Source organism: Empidonax traillii, unplaced genomic scaffold (genome assembly GCF_003031625.1).
Source record: "Empidonax traillii isolate 1590-97213 ecotype Southwest subspecies unplaced genomic scaffold, ASM303162v1 scaffold890:size686501, whole genome shotgun sequence".
Lineage (NCBI taxonomy): Eukaryota > Metazoa > Chordata > Aves > Passeriformes > Tyrannidae > Empidonax > Empidonax traillii.
The window spans coordinates 266,704-279,098 of record NW_020956083.1 but is presented as its reverse complement, the minus strand read 5'-3'; the positions used below and the strand labels follow the sequence as shown (position 1 = coordinate 279,098).

Genomic DNA, 12,395 nt, shown 5'->3' with positions numbered 1-12,395 from the left:
TGGGGGGTTGTACAAACAGACATATTGATATGAATACCTCGGGTTGTTTTAAAGGCCCTCCAGAATATCAGCAATGAACTTCATGAAAATGAAATTTTAGACTTGTGGCCGAGACGCTGACACTCGTGATCCATTTACATTAAAGTGAAAGCCACTCGAAAGGGTGAGAACACGCCTGAGTTTTAAAAAAGCTGTGATTTGAGCAGCAGCTGTTTTTTCCTCTTTGTGTCACAGTCGGGGCAGAGCTGGAGAGCGCCTGGTTTCCTGTCAACAGACTGAACCTACACCTCCTTTGCTCTCATCATCTGATCTGGTTTTGTTGTGACCTACTTAGACAGTCTTACTACAGTTATGACCAAGGGGTTTTTTCCACACTAGCTAATTTCCGACAATCTGCAGTTTGCTAATCCCCAGCTGCTTTAACTCGTTTTCTCCATCCCAGTAGTGTTTGGGACAGAGTGCATAGCTTCAGCTCATGGGGAGCACTCAGAGTTTACAGGCACCAGTGAAAAGTGAGGCTGCACTTTGCAAGGTGGTGCATGCTGCTTTCCAGAGTGATGTGCACATCTTCTTCCACAGGGAAACTGAGGGACTGCAGGCCTCCTACACATCAGAAACTCGGGCACTTCTGCTTTTTGATCTCAGTTTTCACAATATACTGGAGTGGAGGTTATGAACAACACTTCATTCACAAATAATAAAGCTTGATCCAGAACTCAAGCTGATGAAACACAGGAAATTTCCTTGTGAATACATGTTTCCTTTTTTCTGTAAAAATTAAAATTCAGAGTTTGCCAAGGATGTCTGGAAGTATTTGGTCACTAAAAGGTGAATCATCAGTGTTTCCCTTGAGAACATCTCTTAAAAGAAATCATACTTCTGCAAATGTGTGTCCTTTTAGCTCATAATATCTTTTGGCAGTTTTCCTCGCTTTTCTGGGAAGCCCCGCGAAAAAGCAATAAGTTACATTGAATGGGATTGAGGGAGAGTGGATGGGAATGTGGCAGAGAAGGATGGGGGGGCCTCTCAGCTCTCTGCAGCACAGCTCGTGCTCTGGGTCACAGGGCAGGAAGAAGCTCCCCAGCTGTGCAGCCCAGTCCTTGACTGGCCCTTATCCTGCCCTCACAGAAATCAGAAAAAAAAAAAAAAAAACTGTCGAAAGGCACCTCCAGAGAGCTCCAGTCCAACCTCTGCTCCCAGCAGGGCCAGCTTCAAAGTCAGAGGAGGTTGCTCGGGGTCTTGTCCAGGGAAATTGTGAAAATCTTTGAGTATGGAGTGTCCCCCCTCCATGGATGGAGCTGCTCTGGGAGACCTGTCCTCGTGCTGCACCACTCTCAGGGTGAAGAACTTTTCCCCTATTAAGCAGCTGGAAGCCCCTTTGTCGCACTTCACAGCTGGTGCCTCTTTTGTTGCACAGGTCTGGCAGGAGCCTGCTCCTGCTCTCTGTAGCCCCTCTCCTCCACACCTTATAGCTGTGGCCACACTGCTCTGAGTTAAAAGCAGTAGCTACATCTATTCTTGATTTCTTAAAATCTGCTCAGGCAGTGGTAGAAAAGCCATTGCAGCAGAGTTGGTCAGGGGAAAGGGCATGGTTGGAGTCTCCTGTGAACTTCACCCGTGGCGATGGGCTCCTGCCTTTGTCACCAGAGCAATGTTCAGTTCTATACCAGCCTGATGCAGAGCAAGGAAAAATCTTAAAACTCTCTTTCCTATTCACTCCAGTTGTGTTTGGCACGAGGAGCAGGTCATCTGGTGTAAGAATGAAGGCCAGAAATTGTACTGGTTTGCCTTCTCTTTGCTTTTGTTTTGTTTTGGGGTTTTTTGGTTTTGGTTTTGGCCTTGGCCTCGACCTCATTTTTTTTGAGTTGTTTTTGTTCCTTAAATCTTTCAACTGGCATGATCAGGAAACTCCACACTTTTGTTTTACTGGCCTTGTAGCTGTCATGTGCTTTTAATCATGAGGGACGGATGCAGAAAAGGGATGACTGCAGATGCAGCTCTCCAGGATGTGAGCGATCTTCTCCTCTCTGTGCCTGCTGGCCCTGGCCGAAGGGGAACCACAGATGGATTTTGGGAGCCATGGGAAGGGTTCAGGAAGGGATGTGGAAGGAAGGAGACTTGAGCCAGGAAAGTAGAGGCCTGGAAACGTAAAGAAACACAGTCCTGGGACCAAACCTCACAAAAGCCAGGATCTGAAGGGAAAAAAAAAAAAGGGAAAAGGTAGAAGGAGGACCAGGGTCCCAGGGAGCCCTGTTGGAGGGGGGGGCATCAGAAACACCAAGGGCTGCTGTGTCAAGCGAGTGTGTGAGAACAGGAAGCCACAGGAACCAGGGGGTGCAGCTGGTCAGCTGCTGTGCATTGTGTCCTTCCCAGAGTTGTCGTTCTGTCCCTCAGAGCAGCACAATGGGGGGGAAGTAACCACAGGTGATATCAAATTATAATGTCTGAAACGCTCTGTGCAAAGAGATGGTGATTTTCATGTCTCATCTCTGACTCATCAGCAGGAAATACCACTGCTTGTTTGACCTGTTGATGCCAGTGAGAAGGGGCAAGTCCATCTTACTGCCACTGAGGTAACCACTGAGCCGAGCACTGCTCTGGCATCGCAGTGCAGACAGTTTTTCAAGGACTTGGTCACAACAGAAAGTAATCATTTTGGCAGGAGACCATTCAGGCTGCTTCTCACTTGTGGTTTTCTGATGCACGGCTACTGAGCATCTGTTGATTAATGCATGCACTGAATGTTGCTTTTAATAGATCCCAGGAATTTCACAGCTGTTTAAGCTCATCTAAGATGATGTGGCTGTAGGTAACATAGTGTTTAGTTTTAATTCTTAAATTATACAGAGCAGCCTAAATAGATAGCTATGTAGAACACTGAGGGCAGGCACAGATGAGTAAGTGACCAGCTGTAACCTTGTGCTGGAAATGTAGGGGAAGGTGCTAATTTACAGCCCAGGACTTGGTTCCCACTTAGGAGTGGAGGCTGTCAGCTCTAAAGAGCAAGGGCATGCCAGATTTTCTCCAGGGAATTAGTTTAGCTGCTATGACAGTCTTTGGCCTTGGAGACATTTGGGTTTGCCTTTTAGATTATCTACAAACACGGTGATCTCAGGCAGGTTGAAGTCACCCTTGAGTCAATTCTGTCTGAAACGCTGAACTTCCTCCTGCAGCAGGGTGCAGTGAGACAGTGGGAGGAGGCTGCCAGATACGGGAAAGCTGGAAGTGCTTCACCTAGATTTACTGTACAACTATCCTATAAGTGTTTAAATACATATCAATCACCTTCATAGCTCGGATTTATAGTAAAAATAAAATATTTCCTGGGGCATGGAGAGGGTTTCAGCTCTAAACTCACCTGAAGCCAGACCCTGATTCTGGCGTGGAATATGATACAGGCCATAAAGTAAGGGGTTTCAAAGACAAAGTCAGCACTATTAAGAACACCAAAATCAGCACTGGCCTTAAAATGGCAGTATCTGTGACCTGCATATGAGGAGGAAATGCCTATGGCCACAGCACCCAAGTGCCAATAGGGCAGTTATTTCTTACAAAAGACCTGCCTTTTGGGGGCTTCATCATCCCCCAGGATTGGTCCCATCACAGCTTCTGAAGATCTTGGCAGGCTGGGATGTGAGTTCTGCACTGGCCTGAGAACAACCTCTGTGCAGAAGGGTCATCTTCTCCCACTCTTCTTCTCTCAGTATGAGACTGAGACAGAGAGAACTGATGGCACTGTCACAGAAAGGATGAATGACCTTTGTTATCAAACTCAGGACATTTCTATATTAGAGAGGCAAAGGTTCAACTGCCACTAAGAAGGCAGGGAAAGCGTCAGCCTGTAATTTGCTTGCTTTATTGCTTTGGGGCAGATGGGAAGGATTCTCTTAGGCTGACTGATGAAATGCTGAGAACTCTTTTAAACCCTTCACTGTATAGATTTGTTTTTCTATCTTCTTAATGTGCCTTAGTATATATAGCATTTTATTCTCTTGTTCTCTAGCTACGTGCAGGAGGCATATGCCTGGGTAATATATATACACACACTTGCATGTATAAATATAAACAAGTACATGGGCAGGCAAATTCCAGGCACTAATTCTCAGCAGACAATGCCTCTCCTGTTGCTTTGGTATCTTCTGTTTGAAACTATTGGATGCTTGGTTTGTTTGCTTTTTATTGCGTGTTTAGTCTGTTAAATTGACATGCTCGATCTGGAGTTTATCCAAGAGGAAGCAGTGACAGCGGAAATCACATCGTGTGGCTGCAGCCAGTGCCCAGCAAGATGTGCCACCGTAGCCAGGCACCAAAGGTTGTGCCTCACCTGCAATGCAAATGGGATCAGCCCTTGGAAACCGGGATCCAAAGGGCACTGGGAGGGAGTGTTCCCAAGGACACTGTCATGTCACCTGCTGGCACCGCTAGTGAGTGGTGAGACTGAGCTCCTCCCTTGCCTTGGACGTGGGAATGGGGTGAGGAGGACCTTGCTGAGAAGCAACAGCCAACTTCTCTGCCCCTGTTTGCTTTTCAGGGAAATGCAGCTCTCCTGACCCCAACCCCACGTCCTCGTTTTTGGCTCTGATGCTTGTTCAGGCTGGCTTGTGCCCTGCCACGCACCAGCTGCTGCTCTGCCGGGTAGGCAGACACACAGGGCTGTCCCCATCCACAGAGCTCACCCTCCTCCCAGCAGACAGACTCTGCTGGGTGCACGGTTCAGACACTGACAGGTGGGGCCAGGAGGTGCTACCCCAGAGACAGGACATAGAGGAATTGTCCCCTCTTGTTTTTGGTTTTAAACAGTGAATTTTTTTGACTGCGAATTCAGGCATTTCATGAATTTCAGAGCTGGTGCTGTGCCGTGACTCATCGAGTCCCCTCTCGCAGCAGTGTGTGATGGGCCTTCTGTCTCACAACGTGACTCTCCCAGCACAAATGGGCTATGTTTAGTGACAGGCTTCGGCAGGAGGCAGTTGCTATTTTACAAATGCCTAAACTGAGGCAGAGGGAGGCTGGAGAAACGGCCCCGAAACAGACAGCCAGTCTACGGGTGAGCTGGGAAGCATCTCACATGGTCCCCTCCGCCTGCCCTCTGATCAACACTTTATCTCGAGACCCGCAAAGATTGGGGAAATCTGCTCCCACTTTTTCACCCTGATGTCCCAGCAAAAAGGTTTTGGTTTGTTTACCAGCACAGACGACTCTCACTAACACCACTTACTTATCTGCCCTTTCTGCCCACTGCAGGCAACCAGACAGATGGGCTGGATCTCCATGGTGCAGCTCCACAGCCATGTCTTCTGCCAGCCCCAGGGACACAACCACATTGCACCAGGCCAGTGGGTCCTGCAGGCCCTGGGTCTTCTTCCCAGCAGTGGCCTCCGAGTGCTTCTGCATGCTTAGGAAATGAGGTGAGAGAAGGCAGTGATGACTAAGTGCCGCCCTTTCCCATTTCTTCCTGAATGTCTTCCTTGTCTTCCTCAAGTCAATCTACTTTATTCTTTAAAGGGATGTTCAGTGCTTCATCTCCAACCAGCGTTGCTAGTTCACGCCTCCCCCATCCTGCCCCAGGTGTGATTTCTGGAGTGGATCTATGTAGTTGGTGCATGTGTGTCCATCCCAGAATTTGATGGCACACTGCTCGTGTGCATGTGTATGGGGATGTGCTGCAGGGACGAAGAATGTTGTGTCCCCCTTTGCCCTCTGTGGGCTGGCGGCAGCTGCTCCCCAGACAGGAGCCACTCATCACCCAGGAGGTGAAACTGCAGGAAGTTTGGCCTTGCCTGTCCACTGCTCTCCTCCCTGCACAGCAGCCCTCACTGACTGCCCCTCCACCTGGTCCTGGTTTAAATGCTGAATACCTGTTTGTTGAGGGCAGGGTTTAGGTATTGTCTGGATTACATTCTTGTTGGTATATAAATTAAAAGTTCTTCCTCCTTCCTTATTACAGACTATCCTGAAAGCCCTTCTATCAGAGGGAATTAACAAATCTTTGTGACAACTCTGATAAACAGTGTTTGGTTAGCTGGATTACGTTTACTGGTGCCAGCCAAATGAGTGCAAGTATCTGTTGTACTGGTGAGATGCATCTGCTGTGACATGTCTACAAACAAATGGCAATGGGAAAAGAGAACAACTGTACAAACAACTGCATTTCTCGCTCACGGCAGTAGCCCGGAGCTGCTGGGCACTCCCAGGACTTGTCGCCTCATGCTCACATGAGCAGTCTGCACTCCTTCAGAGCTGCCAGCTCTTGCAGGAGCCCTTGCAGGGCCCTTCCAAGAAAGATGCCAGTCGTCTCTGCCCTTTGCCAGTAATGGGATGGCCTGGCAAAGGTAGCTGGGACACAGGGAAGCACGTGGGGTGAGCACCCCAAAGTGTGATTTAATGCCAGTGTGCACACAGATGTCCCAGCTGGTCTTCCCAGCTCTGCTCATCAGCCCTGCTGCAGCCAGACAGAGATCTCTGCCCACTGCTGTTTAGCAGATTGCTGGGAATCCAAGCAGTAGGACCTAGAGTTTTTGGGAGGCTCTGTTACCCTGTCCATGGTGTCTCTGCTGGAAGAGTAAAGTTTCACAGCTGAAATGATGTAGGCATGCAGCAAAGTGAGAGCAGGGAGAAAAAAAAAATCACCTGAATATGCTGCCTCCTGCTCTGCCTGGTACACCATGCACTCTCACATCTCCTTCCTGTCAGAGGCTGCTGCTGGTGGTTTTTATGGGCATTCTCTGAATTGTCTCCCTAAAAGAATGTTCCACTGCTTCTGTTATCTCTGCAATCCCTCATCAGGACAGAAAATGCTTTGTTGATAAAGCACAGCTCCTGTTCACACCTACTCCACAAATCACTTTTGACACACAACACACAGGCCCCATAGGTCACAGATGGACATCCCTTCCCATGGCCCTGTGGCCTGTCTGGCCCTGGATAGAAAACACGGCTCCTGCAGCCTGGAGCAGAGATAAGGGGAGAAGTATGGATGTGAGAGAGGCAAAGTGAAAAAGCAACAACAAAGATTTAACGCTGGCAGGAGTGGTAACTACCTCGTAGGAAAGAGGGGATATATTTACAAAAGAAACAGAAAGGACTAATGGGAGGAATCCTGTCTGGTTGTGATGGGCTGTTAAGCACCCACTCAGGTGGTCACTCCTCTTCAGGCAGATGAGGGAGAGAATCAGAAGGGCAAAAGAGAAAAAACTAATGGGCTGGGATAAAGGCAGTTTAATAAGTGAAGCAGAGCTGCACAAGCAAGCAAAGCAAAATAAGGAATTCAGTCACCGCTTCCCATCAGCAGGCAGGCATTCAGCCATTTCTGGGAAAGCAGATAAGGGATATTTGGGAAGACAAACACCATAACCTTGAACATCTCCCTTTCCTCATCCCATTCCTGAGCTTTTATTGCTGAGCATGATGTCCTGTGTTGTGGAATATCCTTCTGGTCACTGGAGGTCAGCTGTGTGTCCCCCCCAGCCTCTCACCTCCCCAGCCTGCTCGCTGCGGGGGCAGAGTGGGAAAAAAAGGTCTTGATGCTGCGCCAGCCCTGCTCAGCAGTGGGTAAAGCAGTGGGTTGTTGTCGCTGCTGGTTGAGTCAGAAATGCAAACCACAGCACCCGACCAGCGCCACTGCAGAAACTCCGCTCCACCCCAGCCAGACCCAGTCTGGCACCTGGAGGAGGAGAGCCTGGTGAGAAAAGAGCAAGACCCAAGGGCAAGGGAATTACTTCTTTCTTGGCAAGGCCATTCTGCTGGGATCCTCCTCTCTTTCCTAGAAGAGATCAGCTCTGCCAGCCTGCTTTCACCCCTTCAATAACTCTTCTGATAGATCCAGCAGCTCCTTCTCTCTGCCACATCCATCCAGCTGTGGCACAGGGATTGAGGTGGGTGCCTTGCCCATTGTTGTAGTGCTGCTGCCTGTGTCTGTCCCCAGCTGTGGGTGAGATGAAGCTGTAACCAGCAGCTCCCCATGCTCTGAAAGCCAAGGGAAAGCTGGTACTCCAATTATTTCTGGGTCATTGCCTGAAAAATGATTGCATGGTCTCGGAGTTCTGACTGGGATGTATAACAACACATCCCTCCATCCCAGCAAAGCGGTGGTGGCTCAAAGTGATCCATGCTATTCTAAACCCAGAAATCTGCAGCGCCAGGGAAAACATTAACAAAAAGCTGCTTGTTTAGTTTAAAATACCCTTACAAACTAAACAGCTTAAATTCCAGGTTGTGTACAATGAACTGCACAGTGTAAAATTTTTTTCTTGGTTTATCTGAGAAAAGTATGCCAGTGGCAAAGCCAAGCCTGGTTTGTTGTTGTAACTAGGCACCAGTTCTTAGCAAACTCGCCTGCTAGCCGCAGTCATCGTGAATAACTAATGGCCGTTGCATAAGAAGAGGAACTCTGCAAACCTGGCTGAAACCAGCTGTCATGCTGGTAGTGCAGGGAGCACCTCTCGTCCCAGTGAATCATGAGGTGGTGATCATTTGGGGACATAGCAGTTGGGACCAGCAGACCCATTAGGTCACCACAGCCAGCCACCTCTGTATCACAGGCCACACAGTATCATCTGTAAAACCCTGTAATGACCCCCCTAGCTTGTATTTCAGGGAGGTGGGATGTGTGGCTGACACTTAAATTACACTACTTGTGTGACAGCAAGACATGAAGAAACTACCACTTCCACTTTTGCTCTTACAAAATTCAGCCTGACTTTCAGTTGGAATATTTCTGGTTGCAGTTATGTCATGTGGTCACTCAGGTGGTTTGTAACATGCAGATATGAGCCCTGGTGCCTTGGTTAAATTCCAGTTTAGAGGATCATATTCTGCTTTGCCACAGCTTTCACCATTCCTCTACTAGCTGGTGTTGCTCTGCCTTTCCTGCCTTGCCCCACATTCCAGGGTTACTCTACCCTGTCATCTGCAGACCCTGGTGTGGGCTTGGGCAGACATCCTGAGGTTCCTGGAGAAAATACCAGAGCAGGGTCAGCCTGATTGTGGATTGCAGCCCCTGCTCCTGTTCCGATGGCACAGAAATCACTGTCACATCAGAGACATGGTGTCCCCTGGGAAATGCTCTGCCTCTCTTGGGACCCACCCTGACAGGACTGCTGTCTTTCCCTGGGGACAAACAGACTCGCTGCCATCCTGTGCCTGCATGGGGCCAGGGCTGGTGCCCTTCTTTGTGGCTTTCCTGAGCAGATGGTTTGTACATGCTCAGCAAATCCATCATGCCTGAAAGGTGCTGACCTATCACATGCACACAAACAACTGCACAGCACCTCCACAATGAACCTGATGCTTCCAGAAGGTGTTGGTCTTGCAGCACATGGACTGTGTCATGGACCAAAAAACACTGTTCTTCCTGATTTTTGCTGTGTGGCAGCACAGCTGGGGCTGCTGTACAATGCTGCTGGCCAGCCTGCACATCCCTGGCTGCTGTAAATATCTCTTCTTTTCAGATACAACATCTAGGCTGAGAAAAAGCAAGTATCTGGGGAAATGCAGGCAGGCAGCAAGCTTGTCTTCAGAGATGGCTGTGGTTGCAAAATAAGTCGCTTCCAGAGGCCTTATGATCCCTTGCAGTGAGGGCATTAAATCAATACCTATTTCACTCCTATAGGAAGGGTCCTGCTTATGTCAACAGCTGATGCTTCAAAGCATTAAGTAATTACAAAAGTGAACTACCCTGCAGAGTGAGATATGTAGCAGAGTAAAGATCTCTTTAGATCAGATTGTTGTGACTGATGCTGTGTAACCTCCGAGGACACTCGAGAGACATTTTGCCCTTGATTTCTGTGTAGAAAAAAAGGACAAGGGATTTGTGGGTGGCACCTCCTGGCCTTGTGTGAAGGTCACAGGAGGGATGATTATGGTGAGCATTTTCTGGAGTCAGTGCTGTGAAGACAGGGCGTGAGCGGTGGCGCAGGTGCTGCGCGGTGCAGGTGTGTGCCCTGCCCTTGGTGGCAGCTCAGGTCTTTGTCACCGGCCTTGTATTGTTGAAATCACTCATTTATTCTGTAAAGTCAAGCCAATGTCTGGGAGCAGGCAGTGCTGAGAGCTTGCCCTTGCTCCACTTAAGATTCCTGCAGGCAGTGTCAGCATCGAGCCCCGAGCGCCAGGGGCCAGGGGCAGTCTGTGTGTATAGTTTGCAGCCCCGGGTTCAGAGTCCTGCTGGTTTGGCTGTTACACACTCAGACCCTGAGTTTCCCTTTTTCCTTCATGCTGGGGAATTTCTGGTTGTTAATTTTGCAGAAGCACCCAGCGAAGCTGAGTAATGCAGGGAAGCAGTCTCAGGCTGCCTGAGCATGGAGGAAGCTACACATTTGGCGTTCGAGAAAATGTATGCAAATAGCTTTTCCAAGGTGTTCTCATCACCATCCACGTTTAAAGCAATTAAACCTCCCTCAGAGTGACACTTTCATGCAAAAAACATTATACAGCACGTCGCCAAACTTCAGCACAGCCAAATAAATCATTGGAGGCAACGATTCTGGGCTCTGAACTGTTGTTCTACAGATGAGGAATACATCAGCTGCAGCAGCAAGAGCAGCAGCTGTTTTTAGAGCTGGTAAAGGTCTCTTTAGCTTGACTTCACCTTCTCTGCTCTCAGTTGTGCTCGCTCCTGCAAAGATTTGACAGTCAGATATTTATAGAGCGACAGCAGGAGTCCCACTGCAAACAGGATCAAAATCAAGCATGAAAGGAAATCATCAGGATTTCCTCAGAATAGAATAAATATAGTAAAGGTGCAAATGTTCCTTCAGGGGAAAGTAAAAGCACACCGCACAAATGGTGCCAGTGCCAAAAGCAGGCAGTAATTAAGCCTAGAGGAGAGGGAATCTGGAAGGGCGGCGGTGCTGGTTCCAGCAGATCACTCTCATGGGCTGAGCTGCTTCCTAAGCCTTGATTCAGCACATGCCTAACCCCTGCTGAGGTCGGGGACTTTTAAGCAGGTATTCGAGCGCTCCGTCAGATTGCAGGTTAGGGGAGGGGAAAGCGATGCGTGGCTGAAATGGGCGCCTCTCTCACCTGGCGCCGTCACCGACGCGCAGCCAAACACAGCCCGTGTTGGTGTCACCTGGCTCGTGTCAGCACCACATCACCGCTCGAACGGGAGAAAAACGCCCAGAGGACGGTCCTGCCTGGTACCCAGCTCCCGCGGAGCTGTGCGTGGCCGCGACCAGCAGCTCTTTCCAGGCTGCATCACAGCTCACCACAGCAAACGCTGAGCCAGGCGGTCGCTGCCCGGGGGCTGCTGCAGGAGCCGGCAGCACTTTGGCAAGGGGGGACAGCAGGGACAGCTTTCCATCCTGTGGTTTTCACGGGGACATGTGCGACATGGGGACGTGGAGAACAAATGCCCAAGCTCCTGTTGGCTGTGGAGGCAAGGCACGCTTCCCCTCCCTCATCTGACCAAGATGACGGGAATCTGTGCCGTGTTCCCTCTGCGGCTTCTCAGCCACAAACCCCAAAACAGAACCCGACCTTGCTACGATTTTAAGAGAAATGAAAGGCTGCACATGTTTTAAGAAAGTCCTACAAGCCCATTCCTTGTACATCAAAGGGCAATGACTACAGAGGCTGCGCCTGGGTGGTCAAGAGGTTCATCCCTTTGCCTTTCTAATTAAATATTTATTCCAGTTAATCAAAATCCAAGCTGGGAAGAAGGTTAAGATGGCTGGAAGGCTTCATACTTTATTCCAGCAACATATCCAAATATATTCACAGAATTAATTAGGATTTTCTGTGTGGTTGGGATTGCAAGGAGGGATCCAGAACAGAGCCATTCCATAGGGTCACCTGGGTGGTTTGGCACTGGTCAGCAGTGCCAATTGAGTGGAAATGGTTAAAATCCTCTCAGTTGTATCTATTGAAGGAAATGGACATTTTTTTACTGCATAGCAGAAGAATTTATATTTTGCATTTGAAACACCATATTTAATGGGGCTGTGGAGGGTTCTTATTCACCATGCAACCGTCTTCTCCACTTGGGAATCCAATTACGCTGTTGGCCTTTGTGAGTTAATTTTGCATTACGCAATTATGAGTTAATAGAAAGTAATTTCCTCTGAAACGCTCTTTTGTTCCTGGTTGTCCTTGTCCCCGGATTTATGGCAGGCAGTCACATTTCTACGTGGTGTGAAGGCGTGAAGTCAGGTGGCTTCAAGAGAGGGAGAATTTCATCCCCCTTTCTTGCCTCCGCTGTTGGTTTTGAAATGCAGCTGTGTGTCTGAAGAGTCCAGATGTTTCTTTTCCATCCCTGCCCCCTGGTAGGAGTTAGGCAGCGTTTCACCTCTGCCTGCACTGCCCTTTCATCTGGTTTTTCCCGATGTCCTTGCAATCCCTCGCAGATCAGGGATGCGCAACACTGTTCCACCCCATCCACAAACAAGGCTGGCCCCAGT

At 49.0% G+C, this 12,395-nt stretch overlaps 1 protein-coding gene across 1 annotated transcript in view; it reads left to right on the top strand.

Moving 5' to 3' along the window:
* The first annotated feature begins 5,390 nt into the window (after window positions 1-5,390).
* The window catches only part of B4GALT5 (beta-1,4-galactosyltransferase 5), a 45,527-nt gene continuing 38,522 nt past the window's right edge, over window positions 5,391-12,395 (top strand). The window contains exon 1 of the mRNA XM_027902601.1: window positions 5,391-5,408. The gene's annotated coding sequence lies outside the window, so the exon portion shown is untranslated. The remainder of the gene's footprint in view (window positions 5,409-12,395) is intronic.